This window comes from Nerophis ophidion, linkage group LG02 (assembly GCF_033978795.1).
Source record: "Nerophis ophidion isolate RoL-2023_Sa linkage group LG02, RoL_Noph_v1.0, whole genome shotgun sequence".
In the NCBI taxonomy this organism is placed as follows: domain Eukaryota; kingdom Metazoa; phylum Chordata; class Actinopteri; order Syngnathiformes; family Syngnathidae; genus Nerophis; species Nerophis ophidion.
Window position 1 is genome coordinate 89,620,354 of NC_084612.1, and position 24,512 is coordinate 89,644,865.

Sequence of the window (24,512 nt, forward strand, 5' to 3'; positions counted from 1 at the left end):
AGTGACAGTGACGACAGCTCATTATTATTGTTCATTATTACCTCGTATTATTGAAATTGAAAAAAAAAACATTCTATAACATTTTCTGTAAAATCGGCAGCAAATTCCAATAGTTTAGGACACAACCATCACAAAGAAATTGATGGGGAAATTCTGACAAATGACAGGAAGTAGCTTTTCTAAATTTTAACCCAAAACACAATGTCAGAAGTGGGATTTGAACCCACGCCTCCAACTGGAGACCAGAATTCCCAAGCAGGGAAGGTGTGACCTTGAGTCTGGCGCCTTAGACCACTCGGCCATCCTGACACATGACTACCACCTACATGTATGACCTAGTTAGATCATGTTAGACATGTTGAAGTGTGATGATAATCTCTCATGGTTTCTCATTTAACAAAAATAATGACAATTGGACTTGATATCTTATCAACTGTCAGGATGGCCGAGTGGTCTAAGGCGCCAGACTCAAGGTCCCACCTTCCCTGCTTGGGAATTCTGGTCTCCAGTTGGAGGCGTGGGTTCAAATCCCACTTCTGACATTGACCCTTTTGGGGCAAAGTTGTAGTTTGAAATCGGTTCTGAATTGTTTTACCCTGAATAAGAGAAGATGAAATAAAAATATAAGGACTATGAAGTCAAGAAGCTGCTGTGTGTGTAAATGTTGATATACTACTTTACCACTCTTTGGAACATGACTTTTACAAAGTCATTATACTCTCTCATTACTTTCACACCAAAGTCATTGAATTAATACTGCAATTACTCTTTAATACATGTCACTAATTACTAGGGAAAGCAATGAAGGCATTTAAAAAATAAAAATAAAAGTTAAGTATCACACTTAACTTAGTAGTATTAATATTGTTATTATTATTATTAGTAGTAATAATAATAGTAGTAGTAGAAGTATTAGCAGTAGTAGTAATAGTCGTTGTAATCATAGTAATAGTATTAGTGGTAGTAGTAGTAGTAGTTATAGTCAAAGTTGTAGTATTACTAGTAATAGTAGTGGTACTAGTAATAGTGTTAGTAGTAGTAGTAGTTGTAGTCACAGTCGTAGTAGTAGTAGTAGCAGTAGTAGTAGTCGTAGTCGTAGTCAGAGTAGTATTATAGGTAGTTGTAGTAATAGTAGTAGTAGTTGTAGTCGGAGTAGTGGTAGTAGTAGTAGTATCTAAACATTTAGCAACACACCGCCATTCTCTACGACGACTACGACTACCTTAAATATTAGTACTACTACTATGAATACTAATGCTACTATTTCTACTACTACTCTGACTATGACTACTAATACTACTACTACTACTATTATTACTATTCTGATGACTACTATTACTACTACCACTACTCCGACTACAACTACTACTACTACTATTACTACAACTACTACTAATACTACTCTGACTACGACTACTACTACTACTTCTACTACGACTGTGACTACAACTACTACCAACACTATTACTAGTACTACTACTAATACTAGTAATACTACAACTTTGACTATAACTACTACTACTACTACCACTTAGTACTACTACTACTAGGAGGGAATAATGAATAATAAATGAGTGATGAAAGAGACAAGATGAGTGCTGGGCCATGCTGACATATGACAACAACTTACATGTATGACCTAGTAAACATGCAGCATCTACATGTTAGACATGTTGAAGTGTGATGATATTCTGTCATGCTTTTACATACAGCTGCTTGTCATGTGTCAGGATGGCCGAGTGGTCTAAGGCGCCAGACTCAAGGTCACACCTTCCCTGCTTGGGAGTTCTGGTCTCCACTTGGAGGCGTGGGTTCAAATCCCACTTCTGACATTGAAGTTTTTTGGGTTAAAGTTGAGAAAAGCTGCTTCCTGTCAGATGTCAGAATTTCCCCGTCAATTTCTATGTGACTTTTGTGTCCTAAAATATTTGAATCTCCAGCAGCTTTTACCGCAAATTTCCATCCATCCATTTTCTACCGCTTATTCCCTTTCGGGGTCGCGGGGGGTACCGCAAATTTTATGGATTTAAATTATTTTCTTTTTGTTTTTAATTTCAACAATACGAGGTAATAATGACCTACAAATGAATGATTGAAGTGACAAACTAGCAGTATTACAACTCTTCATTTGTGGACAAGGAGACTACAGCCATGGAAGAACATTCAATTTTTTTGATCAACAAACTGCCTCCCCTAAGCTAACAAACACATCTGAGCTAAAATGTCACTTAGCAAAAGGCACCCTTTTTTTTAAAGGCACAGACACACTCTGCTCTCATGAAATGTCTCCAACCGCATATGTCATATATTACATTTTGGGAATTTGTGAGTTTTTGAAAAAATTTTGACGCTTAACTTGGAAGAAGTGGTGGAATTTACAAAAAAAAAAATCTGAAATATGACAGAAACTTTGCCCCAAACTGTCAATGTCAGAAGTGGGATTTGAACCCACGCCTCCAACTGGAGACCAGAATTCCCAAGCAGGGAAGGTGTGACCTTGAGTCTGGCGCCTTAGACCACTCGGCCATCCTGACAGTTAAGAAGCAGCACATCAATGACTGAGAGCAGACCTTGTACAGTAAGTGATTGTTTTATTTTGGTTTGATTAGTTTTTATGTTCTTTTCTGTTATAAAACCTCTCCCAAAGCATATTTTTTTCTGGCAAACATTAAAAATATTAAGCATTTTCCCCCAAAAGTGGAATTTTAATGTGAAGTAATTGGAGCCTTCAATAGGTTAATAAATCATAACAACATTGATTTTGATTCATTATTATTTTTTGAGCAATGACAGTTTGGGAGAAAAAAAATATCACACTAAAATTCTCGGGGATCCAGAAGGGTCCCACTCATAAAAGTGTTCAAATAAGTCATACTTTTTGTTTTCACTTTCAACTGTTAAATGTATAAATCAACTTAAGATCCATTTGTCGATTTTGAGTTTTTATATATGTATTTTTATTTTCTTTCATTCTATTTTTGTCATTAAAAATATTATTTTTTTATGGCAAACACTAAAATTATGAGGTATTTTTCCCCATAAGTGGAATATTTGATGTGAATTAATTGGAGCTGTCAATATGTCAATAATTCATAACAACATTTATTTTGATTCATTATTATTTTTTGAGTAATTACAGTTAAAAAAAAAAAATCTACTAAAATTCTTGGCGATCCAAAAGGGTCCCACTAATAAAAAGTGTTAACATAGGTGTCTTTTTTTTTTTTACTTTCAACTTTTAAATCTTTAATTTAACTTAAGATCCATTTTTCAATTATAAGTTTTTATCAATTTTTTTGTTTGATTTATTCTATTTTTGTCATAAAAAAAGTTCTTTATGGCAAACACACAAAATATTCAATATTTTCCCCTAAAAGTGGAATATTTGATTTGAAGTAATTGGAGCCTTCAATATGTCAATAATTTACAACAAGATTTATTATGATTATTTCATATTTTTTGAGCTAAGATAGTTAAAAAAGTAAATAAATCACATTAAAATTGTCGGGGATCCAAAGGGGTCCCGCTCATAAAAGTGTTAAAATAAGTATTTCTTTTTTTTACTTTCAAATTTAAAATCGCTAAATCAACTTAACTTTATACACGTGTCGATTATAAGTTTTTGTATATATTTTTTTAGTTTTTTTCCATTATATTTTTGTCATAGAAAAATTAAGTCTAGTGTCAAGTGTCTACTTTTAAGTATGTGCAGTATAAAATAAGTAAAACATCAATACAGTATTTGGTTTCCTTTTTTTATTAAAATGATGTGCTTTTTCGGAACAAGGTTAAAAAGGCCACCCAAAACATTGGGAACAAGTTCCTAAAATAACATTTTGATTCAAAGTTAGGAAACAACAAACAAAGAAAAAGACGGTGCAATTCTATCACATGACAGGAAGTTGCTCTCATTTTCCAAACTTTGATTTTGCCCAAAAAGTTCAATGTCAGAAGTGGGATTTGAACCCACGCCTCCAACTGGAGACCAGAATTCCCAAGCAGGGAAGGTGTGACCTTGAGTCTGGCGCCTTAGACCGCTCGGCCATCCTGACACATGACTACCACCTACATGTATGACCTAGTAAACAATCTTGTTAGAGATGTTGAAGTGTGATGATATTGCCTAATGGTTTCTCAATCACCAAGACAAATGACTACTATAGATAGTTATCAACAGTTCAAGATGGACAAACAATTTTTAGAATGTAATGTAATGTAATTATGCTAATTATGCTAACTAAATGTTAATGTCAGAATGGTAACGTTTTATAATAGCTTTTTAGATAGTTTTATTTGTAAGTTTAAATAAATAAAATGAGCTAAAAAGCGATTATAAATTTTATTGTATTTGTATATATTTTGTTATTTCATTTTCATCTATTTTTCACCAGACTATTTCGGATGAATGACCATGAATTGTACTTTAACTTGTACACAGCACAGCATTTTTATATACAACCCAAATCCAAACAACCTTGCCGTCTCACGCAAATAAACTACAGTACAATATCTGCTCTCAGTTGTTGATGTGCCGCTTTGTGTTAGTTTTGTATAAAAAAGGGCTAAATAAATATATAAATTAATTTAAATAGGAAGTGAGGATGCTGGTGTGTTGCTAAATGTTTATATACTACATTACAACTGATCGGAAAAATACTTTTAAAAAGGTAATTTATTATACTTGCTACTTTACCAAAAAAGGAACTAAATTACCAACGGAATGACTTTTTTAATGAATGTAATTACTTACTAGTAAAAGTTATGAATGCGCTAGTTTAAAAAAAAAAATTATTTAAGTGATGTTTCATGAGAGCAGAGTGTGTGTTGGTTGGTAGAGTGTCGGTGGAGTCATTGATTGAAGTCAAAAAGTTAGCATAACATGCTAGCATGCTACCATTAGGTTGATATCATGGGAACAGTTAGCATACTTCCAAGATGGAGACAGATCTGCTCTGTCGTCCACAAGTTTCAGACTTGTCTCCGTGTATGTCTTACACTTGAAAAGTGTAAAAAAAACAACTATCTATAGGGCCACAGTTTCAAGAACCAAAGACTCAGGGGCCGGACATGAAAATGTGGATGTTTTGTGAGAAAGTTCCAGCGTGTGCAGCTAGTTAACAACATGAAGAAGCTAACTAAATATGACATGAAGCTGCATTTGAGCTCAGCTGTGTTTGTTATGTGCTTTTGCTGCCACCTAGTGTCTACTTTTCAGTCTGTGCGGTAAAGGGGTCAATGTCAGAAGTGGGATTTGAACCCACGCCTCCAACTGGAGACCAGAATTCCCAAGCAGGGAAGGTGTGACCTTGAGTCTGGCGCCTTAGACCACTCGGCCATCCTGACAGTTAAGAAGCAGCACATCAACAACTGAGAGCAGACTTTGTACAGTAAGTGAGTGTTTTATTTTGGTTTATTGTGGTTAGTTTGTATGTTCTTTTTTGCCATAAAAAAACCCAAAACTTATTTTTTTATGGTGAAAATAAAAAATATGCAGTATTCCCCCCCAATAATGGAATATTTGATGTGAAGTAATTGGAGCCTTCAAGAGGTCAATAATTTATAACAACATTATTTTGATTCATTATTATTTTTTAATAATGACAGTTTAAAAAAGAAAAAATCTGCTAAAATTCTCTGGGTTCTAAAAGAGTCCCACTCATAAAAGTGTTAAAATAACTCATACTTTTTATTTTATTATTTTTTTTACTTTTAAATCTTTAATTTAACCATTTGTCGATTACAAGTTTTTATATATATTTTTGATTAATTTGATTTTTATCATTAAAAAAATAAATACAACTTTTTTATGAAAAACACACAAATTATTTGATATTTTCCACAAAAATTTGAATATTTGATGTGAAGTAATTGGAGCCTTCAATAGGTCAATAATTCATAACAACATTATTTTGATTCATTATTATTTTTGAATAATGACAGTTTAAAAAAGAAAAAATCTGCTAAAATTCTCTGGGTTCTAAAAAGGTCCCACTCATAAAAGTGTTAAAATAAGTCATACTTTTTTATTTGTTTTTTTTTTTTTTACTTTTAAATCTTTAATTTAACCATTTGTCGATTACAAGTTTTTATATATATTTTTTTGATTATTTTATATTTTTCATAAAAAAAAAAAATCAAACTTTTTTATGAAAAACACACAAACTATTCGATATTTCCCCCTAAAATTTGAATATTTGATGTGAAGTAATTGGAGCCTTCATTAGGTCAATATTTTATAACAATATGGATTTTGATTTATTATTATTTTTTGAGCAATGACAGTTTAAAAAAAATCCGCTAAAATTCTCGGAGATCCAAAAGTGTCCCACTCATAAAAGTGTTTAAATAACTCATACATTTTTTTCCTCTTAATTTTTTAACATTTAAATCTCTGGATCAACTTAGGATCCATTTCTCGATTATAAGTCTGTTTGTATTTTTGGTTTGATTAATTCTTTTTTTGGTCATTAAAAAAAAGTTTTTTATGGCAAACACACAACATATTCAATATTTCCCCCTAAATGTGGAATATTTGATTTGAAGTATTTGGAGCCTTCAATAGGTCAATAATTTATAACAAAATTGATTTTGATTCATTATTATTATTTGAGCAATGACAGTTAAAAAAAAAAAAATCATACTAAAATTTTTGGTGATTCAAAAGGGTCCCACTCATAAAAGTGTTTAAATAAGTCCTACTATTGTTTTTACTTTCAACGGTTAAATCTCTAAATCAACTTAAGATCCATTTGTCAATTTTGAGTTTTTATGTATATATATATTTTAATTTTCTTTCATTCTATTTTTTATGGCAAACATTAAAAACATGAAGTATTTTCCCCCATAAGTGGAATATTTGATGTGAAGTAATCGGAGCCTTCAATAGGTCAATAATTTATAACAACATTGAATTTGATTCATTATTATTTTTTGAGCAATGACAGTTTAAACAAAAAAAAATCCGCTAAAATTCTCAGAGATCCAAAAGGGTCCCACTAATAAAAAGTGTTAAATTAAGTCTTACTTTTTTTTTTTCACTTTCAACTTTTAAGTCTTTAATTTAACTTAAGATCCATTTGTCGATTATAAGGTTTTATCAATTTTTTGTTCGATTTATTCTATTTTTGTCATAAAAAAAAGTTTTTTATGGCAAACAAACAAAATATTCATTATTTTCCCCTAAAAGTGGAATATTTGATTTGAAGTAATTGGAGCCTTCAATACGTCAATAATTTATAACAACATTTATTATGATTATTTAATATTTTTTGAGCAATGATAGTCAAAAAAGTAAATAAATCACATTAAAATTCTCGGGGATCCAAAGGGGTCCCACTCATAAAAGTGTTAAAATAAGTATTTTTTTTTTTTACTTTCAAATTTAAAATCGCTAAATGAACTTAACTTTGTACCCGTGTCGATTATAAGTTTTTGTATATTTATTAGTTTTTTTCCATTATATTTATGTCATGGAAACATAGATTCTAGTGTCGAGTGTCTACTTTTAAGTATGTGCAGTATAAAATAAGTAAAACATCAATACAGTATTTGGTTTCCTTTTTTTTATTAAAATGATGTGCTTTTTCATTACAAGGTTAAAAAGAACACCTAAAACATTGGGAACAAGTTCCTAAAATCACATTTTGATTCAAAGTTAGGAAACAACAAACAAAGAAAAAGACGGTGCAATTCTATCACATGCGAGGAAGTTGCTCTCATTTTCCAAAACTTTGATTTTGCCCAAAAAGTTCAATGTCAGAAGTGGGATTTGAACCCACGCCTCCAACTGGAGACCAGAATTCCCAAGCAGGGAAGGTGTGACCTTGAGTCTGGCGCCTTAGACCGCTCGGCCATCCTGACACATGACTACCACCTACATGTATGACCTAGTAAACAATCTTGTTAGAGATGTTGAAGTGTGATGATATTCCCTCATGGTTTCTCATTCACCAAGACAAATGACTACTATAGATAGTTATCAACAGTTCAAGATGGACAAACAATTTTTAGAATGTAATGTAATGTAATTATGCTAATTATGCTAACTAAATGTTAATGTCAGAATGGTAACGTTTTATAATAGCTTTTTAAATAGTTTTATTTGTAAGTTTAAATAAATAAAATGAGCTAAAAAGCGATTGTAAATTTTATTGTATTTGTATTTATTTTGTTATTTCATTTTTATCTATTTTTCAGCAGAGTATAACAGATGAATGACCATGAATTGTACTTTAACTTGTACACAGCACAGCTTTTTTATATACAACCCGAATCTAAACAACCTTGCCGACTCACGCAAATAAACTATAGTACAATATCTGCACTCAGTTGTTGATGTGCCGCTTTGTGTTAGTTTGTACAAAAAAAGGGTTAAATAAATATATAAATTAATTTAAATAGGAAGTGAGGATGCTGGTGTGTTGCTAAATGTTTATATACTACATTACAACTGATCGGAAAAATACTTTTAAAAATGTAATTTATTATACTTGCTACTTTACCAAAAAAGGAACTAAATCACCAACGGAATGACTTTTTAATGAATGTAATTACTTACTAGTAAAAGTTATGAATGCGCTAGTTTAAAAAAATAATAATTTAAGTGACGTTTCATGAGAGCAGAGTGTGTGTTGGTTGGTAGAGTGTCGGTGGAGTCATTGATTGAAGCCAAAAAGTTAGCATACCATGCTAGCATGCTACCATTAGGTTGATATCATGGGAACAGTTAGCATACTTCCAAGATGGAGACAGATCTGCTCTGTCGTCCACAAGTTTCAGACTTGTCTCCGTGTATGTTTTACACTTGAAAGGTGTAAAAAAAAAACGATCTATAGGGCCACAGTTTCAAGAACCAAAGACTCAGGGGCCGGACATGAAAATGTGGATGTTTGGTCAGAAAGTTCCAGCGTGTGCAGCTAGTTAACAACATCCATCCATCCATTTTCTACCGCTTATTCCCTTGTGGGGTCGCGGGTGGCGCTGGCGCCTATCTCAGCTACAATCGGGCGGAAGGCGGGGTACACCCTGGACAAGTCGCCACCTCATCGCAGGGCCATAGTTAACAACATGAAGAAGCTAACTAAATATGACATGAAGCTGCATTTTAGCTCAGCTGTGTTTGTTATGTGCTTTTGCTGCCACCTAGTGTCTACTTTTCAGTCTGTGCGGCAAAAGGGTCAATGTCAGAAGTGGGATTTGAACCCACGCCTCCAACTGGAGACCAGAATTCCCAAGCAGGGAAGGTGTGACCTTGAGTCTGGCGCCTTAGACCACTCGGCCATCCTGACAGTTAAGAAGCAGCACATCAACAACTGAGAGCAGACTTTGTACAGTAAGTGAGTGTTTTACTTTGGTTTATTGTTGGTTAGTTTTTATGTTCTTTTTTGTCATGAAAAACCGCCAAAACTTAGTTTTTTATGATAAACATAAAAAATATGCAGTATTTTCCCCCGAAGTGGAATATTTGATGTGAAATAATTGGAGCCTTCAATAGGTCAATAATTTATAACAACATTATTTTGATTCATTATTATTTTTTGAATAATGACAGCTTAAAAAAGAAAAAAATCTGCTAAAATTCTTGGGGTTCCAAAAGGGTCTCACTCATAAAAGTGTTAAAATAAGTCACACTTTTTTTTTATTTTTTACTTTTAAATCGTAAAATTTAACCATTTGTCGATTACAAGTTTATATATATATTTTTTTGATTAATTTTATTTTTATCATTAAAAAAAAAAAAAAAACTTTTTTTTAAAAACACACAAACTATTCGATATTTTCCCCTAAAATTTGAATATTTGATGTGAAGTAATTGGAGCCTTCATTAGGTCAATATTTTATAATAACATGGATTTTGATTTATTATTATTTTTTGAGCAATGACAGTTTAAAAAAAAAAATCCGCTAAAATTCTCGGAGATCCAAAAGGGTCCCACTCATCACAGTGTTAAAATAACTCATACATTTTTTTTCCCTTTTAACTTTTGACATTTAAGTCTCTGGATCGACTTAGGATCCATTTCTCGATTATAAGTCTGTGTATATTTTTGGTTTGGTTGATTCTATTTTTGTCATTAAACATTTTTTTTTTTATGGCAAACACACAAAATTTTCAATATATCCCCCCTAAAAGTGGAATATTTGATTTGAAGTATTTGGAGCCTTCAATAGGTCAATAATTTATAACAACATTGATTTTGATTCATTATTATTATTTGAGCAATGACAGTTTAAAAAAAAAAAATCCGCTAAAATTCTCGGAGATCCAAAAGGGTCCCACTCATCAAAGTATTAAAATAACTCATACTTTTTTTTTTTCCTTTTAACTTTTAACATTTAAATTTCTGGATCAATTTAGGATCCGTTTCTCGTTTATAAGTCTGTTTGTATTTTTGGTTTGATTAATTCTATTTTGGTCATTAAAAAAAAGTTTTATATGGCAAACACACAAAATATTCAATATTTCCCCATAAATGTGTAATATTTGATGTGAATTAATTGGAGCCTTCAATAGGTCAACAATTTATAACAAAATTTATTTTGATTCATTATTATTATTTGAGCAATGACAGTTTAAAAAAAAAAAACATACTAAAATGTTTGGGGATTCAAAAGGGTCCCACTCATAAAAGTGTTTAAATAAGTCCTACTTTTTTTTTTTTACTTTCAACGGTTAAATCACTAAATCAACTTAAGATCCATTTGTCAATTTGAGGTTTTTATGTATATATATTTAAATTTTCTTTCATTCTATTTTTGTCATTAAAAATATTTATTTTTTATGGCAAACATTAAAAACATGAAGTATTTTCCCCCAAAAGTGGAATATTTGATTTAAAGTAATTGGAGCCTTCAATAGGTCAATAATTTATAACAACATTGAATTTGATTCATTATTATTTTTTGAGCAATGACGGTTAAAAAAAAAAAATCCGCTAAAATTCTCAGAGATCCAAAAGGGTCCCACTAATAAAAAGCGTTAACATGAGTCATCCTTTGTTTTTTTTACTTTCAAATTTTAAATATTTAATTCAACTTAAGATCCATTTGTCGATTATAAGGTTTTATAAATGTTTTGTTTGATTAATTCTATTTTTGTCATAAGAAAATAGTTTCTTATGGCAAACACACAAAATATATAATATTTCCCCCTAAAAGTGGAATATTTGATTTGAAGTAATTGGAGCCTTCAATATGTCAATAATTTATAACAACATTTATTATGATTATTTAATATTTTTTGAGCAATGATAGTTAAAAAAGTAAATAAATCACATTAAAATTCTCGGGGATCCAAAGGGGTCCCACTCATCAAAGTGTTAAAATAACTCATCCTTTTTTTTTTCCTTTTAACTTTTAACATTTAAATTTCTGGATCAATTTAGGATCCGTTTCTCGTTTATAAGTCTGTTTGTATTTTTGGTTTGATTAATTCTATTTTGGTCATTAAAAAAAAGTTTTATATGGCAAACACACAAAATATTCAATATTTCCCCCTAAATGTGGAATATTTGATGTGAAGTAATTGGAGCCTTCAATAGGTCAATAATTAATAACAAAATTGATTTTGATTCATTATTATTATTTGAGCAATGACAGTTTAAAAAAAAAAAACATACTAAAATGTTTGGGGATTCAAAAGGGTCCCACTCATAAAAGTGTTTAAATAAGTCCTACTTTTTTTTTTCCTTTTAACTTTTAACATTTAAATTTCTGGATCAATTTAGGATCCGTTTCTCGTTTATAAGTCTGTTTGTATTTTTGGTTTGATTAATTCTATTTTGGTCATTAAAAAAAAGTTTTATATGGCAAACACACAAAATATTCAATATTTCCCCCTAAATGTGGAATATTTGATGTGAAGTATTTGGAGCCTTCAATAGGTCAATAATTTATAACAAAATTGATTTTGATTCATTATTATTATTTGAGCAATGACAGTTTAAAAAAAAAAAACATACTAAAATGTTTGGGGATTCAAAAGGGTCCCACTCATAAAAGTGTTTAAATAAGTCCTACTTTTTTTTTTTTACTTTCAACGGTTAAATCACTAAATCAACTTAAGATCCATTTGTCAATTTGAGGTTTTTATGTATATATATTTAAATTTTCTTTCATTCTATTTTTGTCATTAAAAATATTTATTTTTTATGGCAAACATTAAAAACATGAAGTATTTTCCCCCAAAAGTGGAATATTTGATTTAAAGTAATTGGAGCCTTCAATAGGTCAATAATTTATAACAACATTGAATTTGATTCATTATTATTTTTTGAGCAATGACGGTTAAAAAAAAAAAATCCGCTAAAATTCTCAGAGATCCAAAAGGGTCCCACTAATAAAAAGCGTTAACATGAGTCATCCTTTGTTTTTTTTACTTTCAAATTTTAAATATTTAATTCAACTTAAGATCCATTTGTCGATTATAAGGTTTTATAAATGTTTTGTTTGATTAATTCTATTTTTGTCATAAGAAAATAGTTTCTTATGGCAAACACACAAAATATATAATATTTCCCCCTAAAAGTGGAATATTTGATTTGAAGTAATTGGAGCCTTCAATATGTCAATAATTTATAACAACATTTATTATGATTATTTAATATTTTTTGAGCAATGATAGTTTAAAAAGTAAATAAATCACATTAAAATTCTCGGGGATCCAAAGGGGTCCCACTCATAAAAGTGTTAAAATAAGTATTATTTTTTTTACTTTCAAATTTAAAAACTCTAAATCAACTTAACTTTATACCCGTGTCGATTATACGTTTTTTTTAAAATATTTTTTTTGTTTTTTTCCATTATATTTAAGTCATGGAAACATAGATTCTAGTGTCGAGTGTCTACTTTTAAGTATGTGCAGTATAAAATAAGTAAAACATCAATACAGTATTTGGTTTCCTTTTTTTATTAAAATGATGTGATTTTTCATCATGAAGAGGGCCACAGTTTCAAGAACCAAAGACTCAGGGGCCGGACATGAAAATGTGGATGTTTGGTCAGAAAGTTCCAGCGTGTGCAGCTAGTTAACAACATCCATCCATCCATTTTCTACCGCTTATTCCCTTGTGGGGTCGCGGGTGGCGCTGGCGCCTATCTCAGCTACAATCGGGCGGAAGGCGGGGTACACCCTGGACAAGTCGCCACCTCATCGCAGGGCCATAGTTAACAACATGAAGAAGCTAACTAAATATGACATGAAGCTGCATTTTAGCTCAGCTGTGTTTGTTATGTGCTTTTGCTGCCACCTAGTGTCTACTTTTCAGTCTGTGCGGCAAAAGGGTCAGTGTCAGAAGTGGGATTTGAACCCACGCCTCCAACTGGAGACCAGAATTCCCAAGCAGGGAAGGTGTGACCTTGAGTCTGGCGCCTTAGACCACTCGGCCATCCTGACAGTTAAGAAGCAGCACATCAACAACTGAGAGCAGACTTTGTACAGTAAGTGATTGTTTTATTTTGGTTTATTGTTGGTTAGTTTGTATGTTCTTTTTTGTCATGAAAAACCGCCAAAACTTAGTTTTTTATGATAAACATAAAAAATATGCAGTATTTTCCCCCGAAGTGGAATACTTGATGTGAAGTAATTGAAGCCTTCATTAGGTCAATATTTTATAACAACATGGATTTTGATTTATTATTATTTTTTTTTAAATGACAGTTAAAAAAAAAAATCCACTAAAATTCTTGGGGTTCCAAAAGGGTCTCACTCATAAAAGTGTTAAAATAAGTCACACTTTTTTTTTATTTTTTACTTTTAAATTGTAACATTTAACCATTTGTCGATTACAAGTTTATATATATATTTTTTTGATTAATTTTATTTTTATCATTAAAAAAAAAAAAAAAACTTTTTTTGAAAAACACACAAACTATTCGATATTTTCCCCTAAAATTTGAATATTTGATGTGAAGTAATTGGAGCCTTCATTAGGTCAATATTTTATAATAACATGGATTTTGATTTATTATTATTTTTTGAGCAATGACAGTTTAAAAAAAAAAATCCGCTAAAATTCTCGGAGATCCAAAAGGGTCCCACTCATCACAGTGTTAAAATAACTCATACATTTTTTTTCCCTTTTAACTTTTGACATTTAAGTCTCTGGATCGACTTAGGATCCATTTCTCGATTATAAGTCTGTGTATATTTTTGGTTTGGTTAATTCTATTTTTGTCATTAAACATTTTTTTTTTTATGGCAAACACACAAAATTTTCAATATATCCCCCCTAAAAGTGGAATATTTGATTTGAAGTATTTGGAGCCTTCAATAGGTCAATAATTTATAACAACATTGATTTTGATTCATTATTATTATTTGAGCAATGACAGTTTAAAAAAAAAAAATCCGCTAAAATTCTCGGAGATCCAAAAGGGTCCCACTCATCAAAGTGTTAAAATAACTCATATTTTTTTTTCCCTTTTAACTTTTAACATTTAAATTTCTGGATCAATTTAGGATCCGTTTCTCGTTTATAAGTCTGTTTGTATTTTTGGTTTGATTAATTCTATTTTGGTCATTAAAAAAAAGTTTTATATGGCAAACACACAAAATATTCAATATTTCCCCTTAAATGTGGAATATTTGATGTGAAGTATTTGGAGCCTTCAACAGGTCAATAATTTATAACAAAATTGATTTTGATTCATTATTATTATTTGAGCAATGACAGTTTAAAAAAAAAAAACATACTAAAATGTTTGGGGATTCAAAAGGGTCCCACTCATAAAAGTGTTTAAATAAGTCCTACTTTTTTTTTTTTTACTTTCAACGGTTAAATCACTAAATCAACTTAAGATCCATTTGTCAATTTGAGGTTTTTATGTATATATATTTAAATTTTCTTTCATTCTATTTTTGTCATTAAAAATATTTATTTTTTATGGCAAACATTAAAAACATGAAGTATTTTCCCCCAAAAGTGGAATCCGCTAAAATTCTCAGAGATCCAAAAGGGTCCCACTAATAAAAAGCGTTAACATGAGTCATCCTTTGTTTTTTTTACTTTCAAATTTTAAATATTTAATTTAACTTAAGATCCATTTGTCGATTATAAGGTTTTATACATTTTTTGTTTGATTAATTCTATTTTCGTCATAAGAAAATTGTTTCTTATGGCAAACACACAAAATATATAATATTTCCCCCTAAAAGTGGAATATTTCATTTGAAGTAATTGGAGCCTTCAATATGTCAATAATTTATAACAACATTTATTATGATTATTTAATATTTTTTGAGCAGTGATAGTTAAAAAAGTAAATAAATCACATTAAAATTCTCGGGGATCCAAAGGGGTCCCACTCATAAAAGTGTTAAAATAAGTATTATTTTTTTTACTTTCAAATTTAAAAACTCTAAATCAACTTAACTTTATACCCGTGTCGATTATACGTTTTTTTAAATATTTTTTTAGTTTTTTTCCATTATATTTAAGTCATGGAAACATAGATTCTAGTGTCGAGTGTCTACTTTTAAGTATGTGCAGTATAAAATAAGTAAATCATCAATACAGTATTTGGTTTCCTTTTTTTATTAAAATGATGTGCTTTTTCAGAACAAGGTTAAAAAGGCCACCCAAAACATTGGGAACAAGTTCCTAAAATCACATTTTGATTCAAAGTTAGGAAACAACAAACACAGAAAAAGACGGTGCAATTCTATCACATGACAGGAAGTTGCTCTCCTTTTCCAAACTTTGATTTTGCGCAAAAAGTTCAATGTCAGAAGTGGGATTTGAACCCACGCCTCCAACTGGAGACCAGAATTCCAAAGCAGAGAAGTTGTGACCTTGAGTCTGGCGCCTTAGACCGCTCGGCCATCCTGACACATGACTACCACCTACATGTATGACCTAATAAACAATCTTGTTAGAGATGTTGAAGTGTGATGATATTCCCTCATGGTTTCTCATTCACCAAGACAAATGACTACTATAGATAGTTATCAACAGTTCAAGATGGACAAACAATTTTCAGAATGTAATGTATTGTAATTATGCTAATTATGCTAACTAAATGTTAATGTCAGAATGGTAACGTTTTATAATAGCTTTTTAAATAGTTTTATTTGTAAGTTTAAATAAATAAAATGAGCTAAAAAGCGATTGTAAATGTTATTATATTTGTATTTATTTTGTTATTTCATTTTTATCTATTTTTCACCAGACTATTTCAGATGAATGACCATGAATTTTACTTTAACATGTACACAGCACAGCATTTTTATATACGACCCAAATCTAAACAACCTTGCCGACTCACGCAAATAAACTATAGTACAATATCTGCACTCAGTTGTTGATGTGCCGCTTTGTGTTAGTTTGTACAAAAAAAGGGTTAAATAAATATATAAATTAATTTAAATAGGAAGTGAGGATGCTGGTGTGTTGCTAAATGTTTATATACTACATTACAACTGATCGGAAAAATACTTTTAAAAAGGTAATTTATTATACTTGCTACTTTACCAAAAAAAGGAACTAAATTACCAACGGAATGACTTTTTTAATGAATGTAATTACTTACTAGTAAAAGTTATGAATGCGCTAGTTTAAAAAATAATAATTTAAGTGATGTTTCATGAGAGCAGAGTGTGTGTTGGTTGGTAGAGTGTCGGTGAAGTCATTGATTGAAGCCAAAAAGTTAGCATAACATGCTAGCATGCTACATTTAGGTTGATATCATGGGAACAGTTAGCATACTTCCAAGATGGAGACAGATCTGCTCTGTCGTCCACAAGTTTCAGACTGGTCTCCGTGTATGTTTTACACTTGAAAAGTGTGAAAAAAAACTATCTATAGGGCCACAGTTTCAAGAACCAAAGACTCAGGGGCCGGACATGAAAATGTGGATGTTTTGTCAAAAAGTTCCAGCGTGTGCAGCTAGTTAACAACATGAAGAAGCTAACTAAATATGACATGAAGCTGCATTTTAGCTCAGCTGTGTTTGTTATGTGCTTTTGCTGCCACCTAGTGTCTACTTTTCAGTCTGTGCGGCAAAAGGGTCAATGTCAGAAGTGGGATTTGAACCCACGCCTCCAACTGGAGACCAGAATTCCCAAGCAGGGAAGGTGTGACCTTGAGTCTGGCGCCTTAGACCACTCGGCCATCCTGACAGTTAAGAAGCAGCACATCAACAACTGAGAGCAGACTTTGTACAGTAAGTGAGTGTTTTATTTTGGTTTATTGTGGTTAGTTTGTATGTTCTTTTTTGCCATAAAAAAACCCAAAACTTATTTTTTTATGGTGAAAATAAAAAATATGCAGTATTCCCCCCCAATAATGGAATATTTGATGTGAAGTAATTGGAGCCTTCAAGAGGTCAATAATTTATAACAACATTATTTTGATTCATTATTATTATTTGAGCAATGACGGTTAAAAAAAAAAATAAAAAAATCATACTAAAATTTTTGGCCATCCAGAAGGGTCCCACTCATAAAAGTGTTAAAATAAGTCATACTTTTTGTTTTTATTTTCAACTGTTAAATGTATAAATCGACTTAAGATCCATTTGTCGATTTTGAGTTTTTATATATATATAATTTTTTATTTTCTTTCATTCTATTTTTGTCATTAAAAATATTATTTTTTTATGGCAAACACTAAGATTATGAGGTATTTTTCCCCATAAGTGGAATATTTGATGTGAATTAATTGGAGCCTTCAATATGTCAATAATTCATAACAACATTCATTTTGATTCATTATTATGTTTAAAAAAAAAAATCTGCTAAAATTCTTGGGGATCCAAAACGGTCCCACTCATAAAAGTGTTTAAATTTTTCTTTTAAATTTTAACATTCAAATATCCAGATCAACTTCAGATCCATTTGTCGATTACAAGGTTTTATCAATTTTTTGTTCGATTTATTCTATTTTTGTCTCAAAAAAAGTTTTTTATGGCAAACAAACAAAATATTCCATATTTTTCCCTAAAAGTGGAATATTTGATTTGAAGTAATTGGAGCCTTCAATATGTCAACAATTTATAACAACATTTATTATGATTATTTAGTATTTTTTGAGCAATGATAGTTAAAAAAGTTAATAAATCACATTAAAATTCTCGGGGATCCAAAGGGGTCCCACTCATAAAAGTGTTAAAATAAGTATTTTTTTTCTTACTTTCAAATTTAAAATCGCTAAATCAACTTAACTTTATACACGTGTCGATTATAAGTTTTTGTATATTTTATTAGTTTTTTTCCATTATATTTATGTCATGGAAACATAGATTCTAGTGTCGAGTGTCTACTTTTAAGTATGTGCAGTATAAAATAAGTAAAACATCAATACAGTATTTGGTTTCCTTTTTTTATTAAAATGATGTGCTTTTTCAGAACAAGGTTAAAAAGGCCACCCAAAACATTGGGAACAAGTTCCTAAAATAACATTTTGATTCAAAGTTAGGAAACAACAAACACACAGAAAAAGACGGTGCAATTCTATCACATGACAGGAAGTTGCTCTCATTTTCCAAAACTTTGATTTTGCCCAAAAAGTTCAATGTCAGAAGTGGGATTTGAACCCACGCCTCCAACTGGAGACCAGAATTCCCAAGCAGGGAAGGTGTGACCTTGAGTCTGGCGCCTTAGACCGCTCGGCCATCCTGACACATGACTACCACCTACATGTATGACCTATTAAACAATCTTGTTAGAGATGTTGAAGTGTGATGATATTCCCTCATGGTTTCTCAATCACCAAGACAAATGACTACTATAGATAGTTATCAACAGTTAAGATGGACAGACAATTTTTAGAATGTAATGTAATGTAATTATGCTAATTATGCTAACTAAATGTTAATGTCAGAATGGTAACGTTTTATAATAGCTTTTTAGATAGTTTTATTTGTAAGTTTAAATAAATAAAATGAGCTAAAAGCGATTATAAATCTTATTGTATTTGTATTTATTTTGTTATTATCTATTTTTCACCAGACTATTTTAGATGAATGACCATGAATTGTACATTAACATGTACACAGCACAGCATTTTTATATACAACCCGAATCCAAACAACCTTGCCAACTCACGCAAATAAACTACAGTACAATATCTGCTCTCAGTTGTTGATGTGCCGCTTTGTGTTAGTTTTGTATAAAAAAAGGGTTAAATAAATATATAAATTAATTTAAATAGGAAGCAAGGATGCTGGTGCGTTGCTAAATGTTTATATACTACATTCAATCAATCAATCAATCAATGTTTACTTATATAGCCCTAAATCACTAGTGTCTCAAAGGGCTGCACAAACCACCACGACATCCTCGGTAGGCCCACATAAGGGCAAGGAAAACTCACACCCAGTGGGACGTCGGTGACAATGATGACTATGAGAACCTTGGAGAGGAGGAAAGCAATGGATGTCGAGCGGATCTAACATGATACTGTGAAAGTTCAATCCACAATGGATACAACACAGTCGCGAGAGTCCAGTCCAAAGAGGATCCAAGACACAGCAGCGAGAGTCCCGTTCACAGCGGAGCCAGCAGGAAACCATCCCAAGCGTAGGCGGACCTGCAGCGCAGAGATGTCCCCAGCCGATACACAGGCGAGCAGTACATGGCCACCGGATCGGACCGGACCCCCTCCACACGGGAGAGTGGGACATAGGAGAAAAAGAAAAGAAGCGGCAGATCAACTGGTCTAAAAAGGGAGTCTATTTAAAGGCTAGAGTATACAAATGAGTTTTAAGGTGAGACTTAAATGCTTCTACTGAGGTGGCATCTCGAACTGTTACCGGGAGGGCATTCCAGAGTACTGGAGCCCGAACGGAAAACGCTCTATAGCCCGCAGACTTTTTTTGGGCTTTGGGAATCACTAATAAGCCGGAGTCCTTTGAAGGCAGATTTCTTGCCGGGACATATGGTACAATACAATCGGCAAGATAGGATGGAGCTAGACCGTGTAGTATTTTATACGTAAGTAGTAAAACCTTAAAGTCACATCTTAAGTGCACAGGAAGCCGGTGCAGGTGAGCCAGTATAGGTATATATGTATGTATATATGTATATAAAGGTATATACAGTATAGGTATATATGTATGTATACATGTATATAAAGGTATATACAGTACAGGCGTATTGTGATCAAACTTTCTTGTTCTTGTCAAAAGTCTAGCAGCCGCATTTTGTACCAACTGTAATCTTTTAATGCTAGACATGGGGAGACCCGAAAATAATACGTTACAGTAGTCGAGGCGAGACGTAACAAACGCATGGATAATGATCTCAGCGTCTTTAGTGGACAGAATGGAGCGAATTTTAGCGATATTACGGAGATGAAAGAAGGCCGTTTTAGTAACGCTTTTAATGTGTGCCTCAAAGGAGAGAGTTGGGTCGAAGATAATACCCAGATTCTTTACCGTGTCGCCTTGTTTAATTGTTTGGTTGTCAAATGTTAGAGTTGTATTATTAAATAGAGTTCGGTGTCTAGCAGGACCGATAATCAGCATTTCCGTTTTTTTGGCGTTGAGTTGCAAAAAGTTAGCGGACATCCATTGTTTAATTTCATTAAGACACGCCTCCAGCTGACTACAATCCGGCGTGTTGGTCAGCTTTAGGGGCATGTAGAGTTGGGTGTCATCAGCATAACAGTGAAAGCTAATACCGTATTACAACTGATTGGAAAAATACATTTAAAAAGGGAATTTATTATACTTGCTACTTTACCAAAAAAGGAACTAAATCACCAACGGAATGACTTTTTAATGAATGTAATTACTTACTAGTAAAAGTTATGAATGCGCTAGTTTAAAAAAATAATAATTTAAGTGATGTTTCATGAGAGCAGAGTGTGTGTTGGTTGGTAGAGTGTCGGTGGAGTCATCGATTGAAGCCAAAAAGTTAGCATAACATGCTAGCATGCTACCATTAGGTTGATATAGTGGGAACAGTTAGCATACTTCCAAGATGGAGACAGATCTGCTCTGTCGTCCACAAGTTTCAGACTTGTCTCCGTGTATGTCTTACACTTGAAAAGTGTAAAAAAAAAACTATCTATAGGGCCACAGTTTCAAGAACCAAAGACTCAGGGGCCGGACATGAAAATGTGGATGTTTTGTGAGAAAGTTCCAGCGTGTGCAGCTAGTTAACAACATGAAGAAGCTAACTAAATATGACATGAAGCTGCATTTTAGCTCAGCTGTGTTCGTTATGTGATTTTGCTGCCACCTAGTGTCTACTTTTCAGTCTGTGCGGCAAAAGGGTCAATGTCAGAAGTGGGATTTGAACCCACGCCTCCAACTGGAGACCAGAATTCCCAAGCAGGGAAGGTGTGACCTTGAGTCTGGCGCCTTAGACCACTCGGCCATCCTGACAGTTAAGAAGCAGCACATCAACAACTGACAGCAGACTTTGTACAGTAAGTGAGTGTTTTATTTTGGTTTATTGTGGTTGTTTTTTGTCATAAAAAAACCCTCAAAACTTAGTTTTTTATGGCAAACATAAAAAATATGTTGTATTTCCCCCCAAAAGTGGAATATTTGATGTGAAGTAATTGGAGCCTTCAATAGGTCAATAATTTATAACAACATTATTTTGATTCATTATTATTTTTTGAATAATGACAGCTTAAAAAAGAAAAAATCTGCTAAAATTATTGGGGTTCCAAAAGGGTCCCACTCATAAAAGTGTTACAATCAGTTATACTTTTTTATTTTTATTTTTTTTTAACTTTTAAATTTTTAATTCAACCATTTGTCGATTACAAGTTTTTAATATATATTTTTTTGATTATTTTATTTTTATCATTAAAAAAAAACAAAAAAACTTTTTTCATGAAAAACACACAAACTATTCGATATTTTCCCCTAAAATTTTAATATTTGATGTGAAGTAATTGGAGCCTTCATTAGGTCAATATTTTATAACAACATATTTTTTGATTTATTATTATTTTTTGAGCAATGACAGTTAAAAAAAAAGAAATCCGCTAAAATTCTCGGACATCCAAAAGGGTCCCACTCATCACAGTGTTAAAATAACCCATACATTTTTTTTTCCTTTTAACTTTTAACATTTAAATCTCTGGATCAACTTAGGATCAATTTCTCGATTATAAGTCTGTATGTATTTTTGGTTTGGTTAATTCTATTTTTGTCATTAAAAAAAAAGTTTTTTATGGCAAACACACAAAATTTTCAATATTTCCCCCTAAATGTGGAATATTTGATGTGATGTATTTGGAGCCTTCAACAGGTCAATAATTTATAACAACATTAATTTTGATTCACTATCATTTTTTGAGCAATGACAGTTAAAAAAAACAAAAATCACACTTACATTTTCGGGGATCTAAAAGGATCCCACTCATAAAAGTGTTAAAATAAGTCAACTTTTAAATCTCTAAATCAACTTAAGATCCATTTGTCGATTTTAAGTTTTTATATGTATTTTGTTTTTTTAAATTCTATTTTTGTCATTAAAAAATAGTTTTTTACATTAAACACACAAAATATTCAATATTTTCTCCTAAAAGTGGAATATTTGATGTGAAGTAATTAGAGCTTTCAATAGGTCAGTAATTTATAACATTGTCATTTTGATTCATTATTATTTTTTGACCAATGACAGTTTAAAAAAATCCCACTACAATTCTCGGAGATACTCATAAAAGTGTTGAAATTAGTCATACATTAATTTTTTTTTTTACTTTTAACATCTAAATCTTGAGAATAACTTCAAATCCGTTTGTTAATTACAAGTTTTTATATATCTTTTTTTTTTTGTCATTGAAAAAATATTTTTTATGACAAACACACAACATATTCAATATGTTCCCCTAAAAGTTTAATATTTGATGTGAAGTAATTGGAGCCTTCAACAGGTCAATAATTCATAACAACATTAATTTTGATTTATTATTATTTTTTGAGCAATGACAGTTTAAAAAAAAATCTGCTAAAATTCTTGGGGATCCATAACGGTCCCACGCATAAAATTGTTATAAAAGTCATATTTTTTTTTCTTTTAACTTTTAACATTTAAACCACTAGATCAACTTCAGACCTATTTGTCGACTATAAGGTTGTATCAATTTTTTGTTTGATTAATTCTATTTTTGTCATAAAAAAAGTTTTTTATGGCAAACACACAAAATATATATATTCCTTCCCTTAAAAGTGGATATATTTGATGAGAAGTAATTGGAGCCTTCAATAGGTAAATAATGTATAACATTTATTATGATTCATTATTATTATTTGCGCAACGATAGTTAAAAAAATAAAATAAATCACACTAAAATTCTCGGGGTTCCAAAAGGGTCCCACTCATAAAAGCGTTAAAATAATTGATCATTTCTCATTTTTTTACCTTTAACTTTAAATTGCTAAATCAACTTAACTTTATACATATGTGGATTATCATTTTGTATGTGTTTTTGTTTTTTAATCATATTTTTGTCGTAGGAAAAATAGTTTCTAGTGTCGAGTGTCTACTTTTAAGTATAAAAGAAGCAAAACATCAATACAGCATTTGTTTTCCTTTTTTTTTTGTTAAAATGCTGTGCTTTTTCGGATCAAGGTTTAAAAAGACCACCTAAAACATTGGGAATAAGTTCTTAAAATCACATATTGATTCAAAGTTAGGACAAAACAAACAAAGAAAATGACGGGACAATTTTATCATATGACAGGAAGTTACTCTCATTTTCCAAACTTTGACTTTGCCCCGAAAGGTAAATGTCAGGAGTGGGATTTGAACCCACGCCTCCAACTGGAGACCAGAATTCCCAAGCAGGGAAGGTGTGACCTTGAGTCTGGCGCCTTAGACCACTCGGCCATCCTGACACATGACTACCACCTACATGAATGACCTAGTAACCAGGCAGCATTTACTACTACTACTACTACTACTGCTACAACTACTACTACTACTACTACAACTACTACTACTACTACTACTGCTACAACTACTACTACTACTACTACTACTACTACTACTACTACTACTACTGCTACTACTACTACTGCTACAACTACTACTACTACTACTACTACTACTACTACTACTACTATGAGGTAATAATGAATAACAAATCAAACAAGTGACAAAGTTTCAATCCTACAACATCCTGTTTGTGGACAAGGAGACTGCAGCCATTCAATTTCAGGGTAAGAGAATTCAAAACAGATTTCAAAACTTCAATGTCAGAAGTGGGATTTGAACCCACGCCTCCAACTGGAGACCAGAACTCCCAAGCAGGGAAGGTGTGACCTTGAGTCTGGCGCCTTAGACCACTCGGCCATCCTGACACATGACAAGCAGCTGTATGTAAAAGCATGAGAGAATATCATCACACTTCAACATGTCTAACATGTAGATGCTGCATGTTTACTAAGTCATACATGTAAGTTGTTGTCATATGTCAGCATGGCCCAGCACTCATCTTGTCTCTTTCATCACTCATTTATTATTCATTATTCCCTCCTAGTAGTAGTAGTACTAAGTGGTAGTAGTAGTAGTAGTAGTAGTAGTAGTAGTAGTAGTAGTAGTAGTAGTA

At 31.7% G+C, this 24,512-nt stretch overlaps 15 non-coding genes across 15 annotated transcripts; 2 read left to right on the forward strand and 13 right to left on the reverse strand.

Moving 5' to 3' along the window:
• Positions 1-202: 202 nt before the first annotated feature.
• On the reverse strand, positions 203-309 carry trnal-caa (transfer RNA leucine (anticodon CAA)). Its single transcript has 2 exons — positions 272-309; positions 203-248 (listed from the first exon to the last, which is right to left on the reverse strand). It is a non-coding gene; the product is annotated as a tRNA-Leu (tRNA).
• Positions 310-435: 126 nt separating this feature from the next.
• Positions 436-542, forward strand: trnal-caa (transfer RNA leucine (anticodon CAA)). The gene is made up of 2 exons: positions 436-473; positions 497-542. It is a non-coding gene; the product is annotated as a tRNA-Leu (tRNA).
• Positions 543-1,725: 1,183 nt separating this feature from the next.
• Positions 1,726-1,832, forward strand: trnal-caa (transfer RNA leucine (anticodon CAA)). The gene is made up of 2 exons: positions 1,726-1,763; positions 1,787-1,832. It is a non-coding gene; the product is annotated as a tRNA-Leu (tRNA).
• Positions 1,833-2,427: 595 nt separating this feature from the next.
• Positions 2,428-2,534, reverse strand: trnal-caa (transfer RNA leucine (anticodon CAA)). The gene is made up of 2 exons: positions 2,497-2,534; positions 2,428-2,473 (listed from the first exon to the last, which is right to left on the reverse strand). It is a non-coding gene; the product is annotated as a tRNA-Leu (tRNA).
• Positions 2,535-3,945: 1,411 nt separating this feature from the next.
• Positions 3,946-4,052, reverse strand: trnal-caa (transfer RNA leucine (anticodon CAA)). The gene is made up of 2 exons: positions 4,015-4,052; positions 3,946-3,991 (listed from the first exon to the last, which is right to left on the reverse strand). It is a non-coding gene; the product is annotated as a tRNA-Leu (tRNA).
• Positions 4,053-5,236: 1,184 nt separating this feature from the next.
• Positions 5,237-5,343, reverse strand: trnal-caa (transfer RNA leucine (anticodon CAA)). Its single transcript has 2 exons — positions 5,306-5,343; positions 5,237-5,282 (listed from the first exon to the last, which is right to left on the reverse strand). It is a non-coding gene; the product is annotated as a tRNA-Leu (tRNA).
• A 2,410-nt stretch (positions 5,344-7,753) lies between these two features.
• trnal-caa (transfer RNA leucine (anticodon CAA)) lies at positions 7,754-7,860 on the reverse strand. The gene is made up of 2 exons: positions 7,823-7,860; positions 7,754-7,799 (listed from the first exon to the last, which is right to left on the reverse strand). It is a non-coding gene; the product is annotated as a tRNA-Leu (tRNA).
• Positions 7,861-9,180: 1,320 nt separating this feature from the next.
• On the reverse strand, positions 9,181-9,287 carry trnal-caa (transfer RNA leucine (anticodon CAA)). The gene is made up of 2 exons: positions 9,250-9,287; positions 9,181-9,226 (listed from the first exon to the last, which is right to left on the reverse strand). It is a non-coding gene; the product is annotated as a tRNA-Leu (tRNA).
• Positions 9,288-13,286: 3,999 nt separating this feature from the next.
• trnal-caa (transfer RNA leucine (anticodon CAA)) lies at positions 13,287-13,393 on the reverse strand. Its single transcript has 2 exons — positions 13,356-13,393; positions 13,287-13,332 (listed from the first exon to the last, which is right to left on the reverse strand). It is a non-coding gene; the product is annotated as a tRNA-Leu (tRNA).
• A 2,328-nt stretch (positions 13,394-15,721) lies between these two features.
• Positions 15,722-15,828, reverse strand: trnal-caa (transfer RNA leucine (anticodon CAA)). Its single transcript has 2 exons — positions 15,791-15,828; positions 15,722-15,767 (listed from the first exon to the last, which is right to left on the reverse strand). It is a non-coding gene; the product is annotated as a tRNA-Leu (tRNA).
• Positions 15,829-17,009: 1,181 nt separating this feature from the next.
• Positions 17,010-17,116, reverse strand: trnal-caa (transfer RNA leucine (anticodon CAA)). Its single transcript has 2 exons — positions 17,079-17,116; positions 17,010-17,055 (listed from the first exon to the last, which is right to left on the reverse strand). It is a non-coding gene; the product is annotated as a tRNA-Leu (tRNA).
• Positions 17,117-18,510: 1,394 nt separating this feature from the next.
• trnal-caa (transfer RNA leucine (anticodon CAA)) lies at positions 18,511-18,617 on the reverse strand. The gene is made up of 2 exons: positions 18,580-18,617; positions 18,511-18,556 (listed from the first exon to the last, which is right to left on the reverse strand). It is a non-coding gene; the product is annotated as a tRNA-Leu (tRNA).
• Positions 18,618-21,220: 2,603 nt separating this feature from the next.
• trnal-caa (transfer RNA leucine (anticodon CAA)) lies at positions 21,221-21,327 on the reverse strand. Its single transcript has 2 exons — positions 21,290-21,327; positions 21,221-21,266 (listed from the first exon to the last, which is right to left on the reverse strand). It is a non-coding gene; the product is annotated as a tRNA-Leu (tRNA).
• Positions 21,328-23,692: 2,365 nt separating this feature from the next.
• trnal-caa (transfer RNA leucine (anticodon CAA)) lies at positions 23,693-23,799 on the reverse strand. The gene is made up of 2 exons: positions 23,762-23,799; positions 23,693-23,738 (listed from the first exon to the last, which is right to left on the reverse strand). It is a non-coding gene; the product is annotated as a tRNA-Leu (tRNA).
• A 358-nt stretch (positions 23,800-24,157) lies between these two features.
• trnal-caa (transfer RNA leucine (anticodon CAA)) lies at positions 24,158-24,264 on the reverse strand. The gene is made up of 2 exons: positions 24,227-24,264; positions 24,158-24,203 (listed from the first exon to the last, which is right to left on the reverse strand). It is a non-coding gene; the product is annotated as a tRNA-Leu (tRNA).
• Between the last annotated feature and the right edge of the window lie 248 nt (positions 24,265-24,512).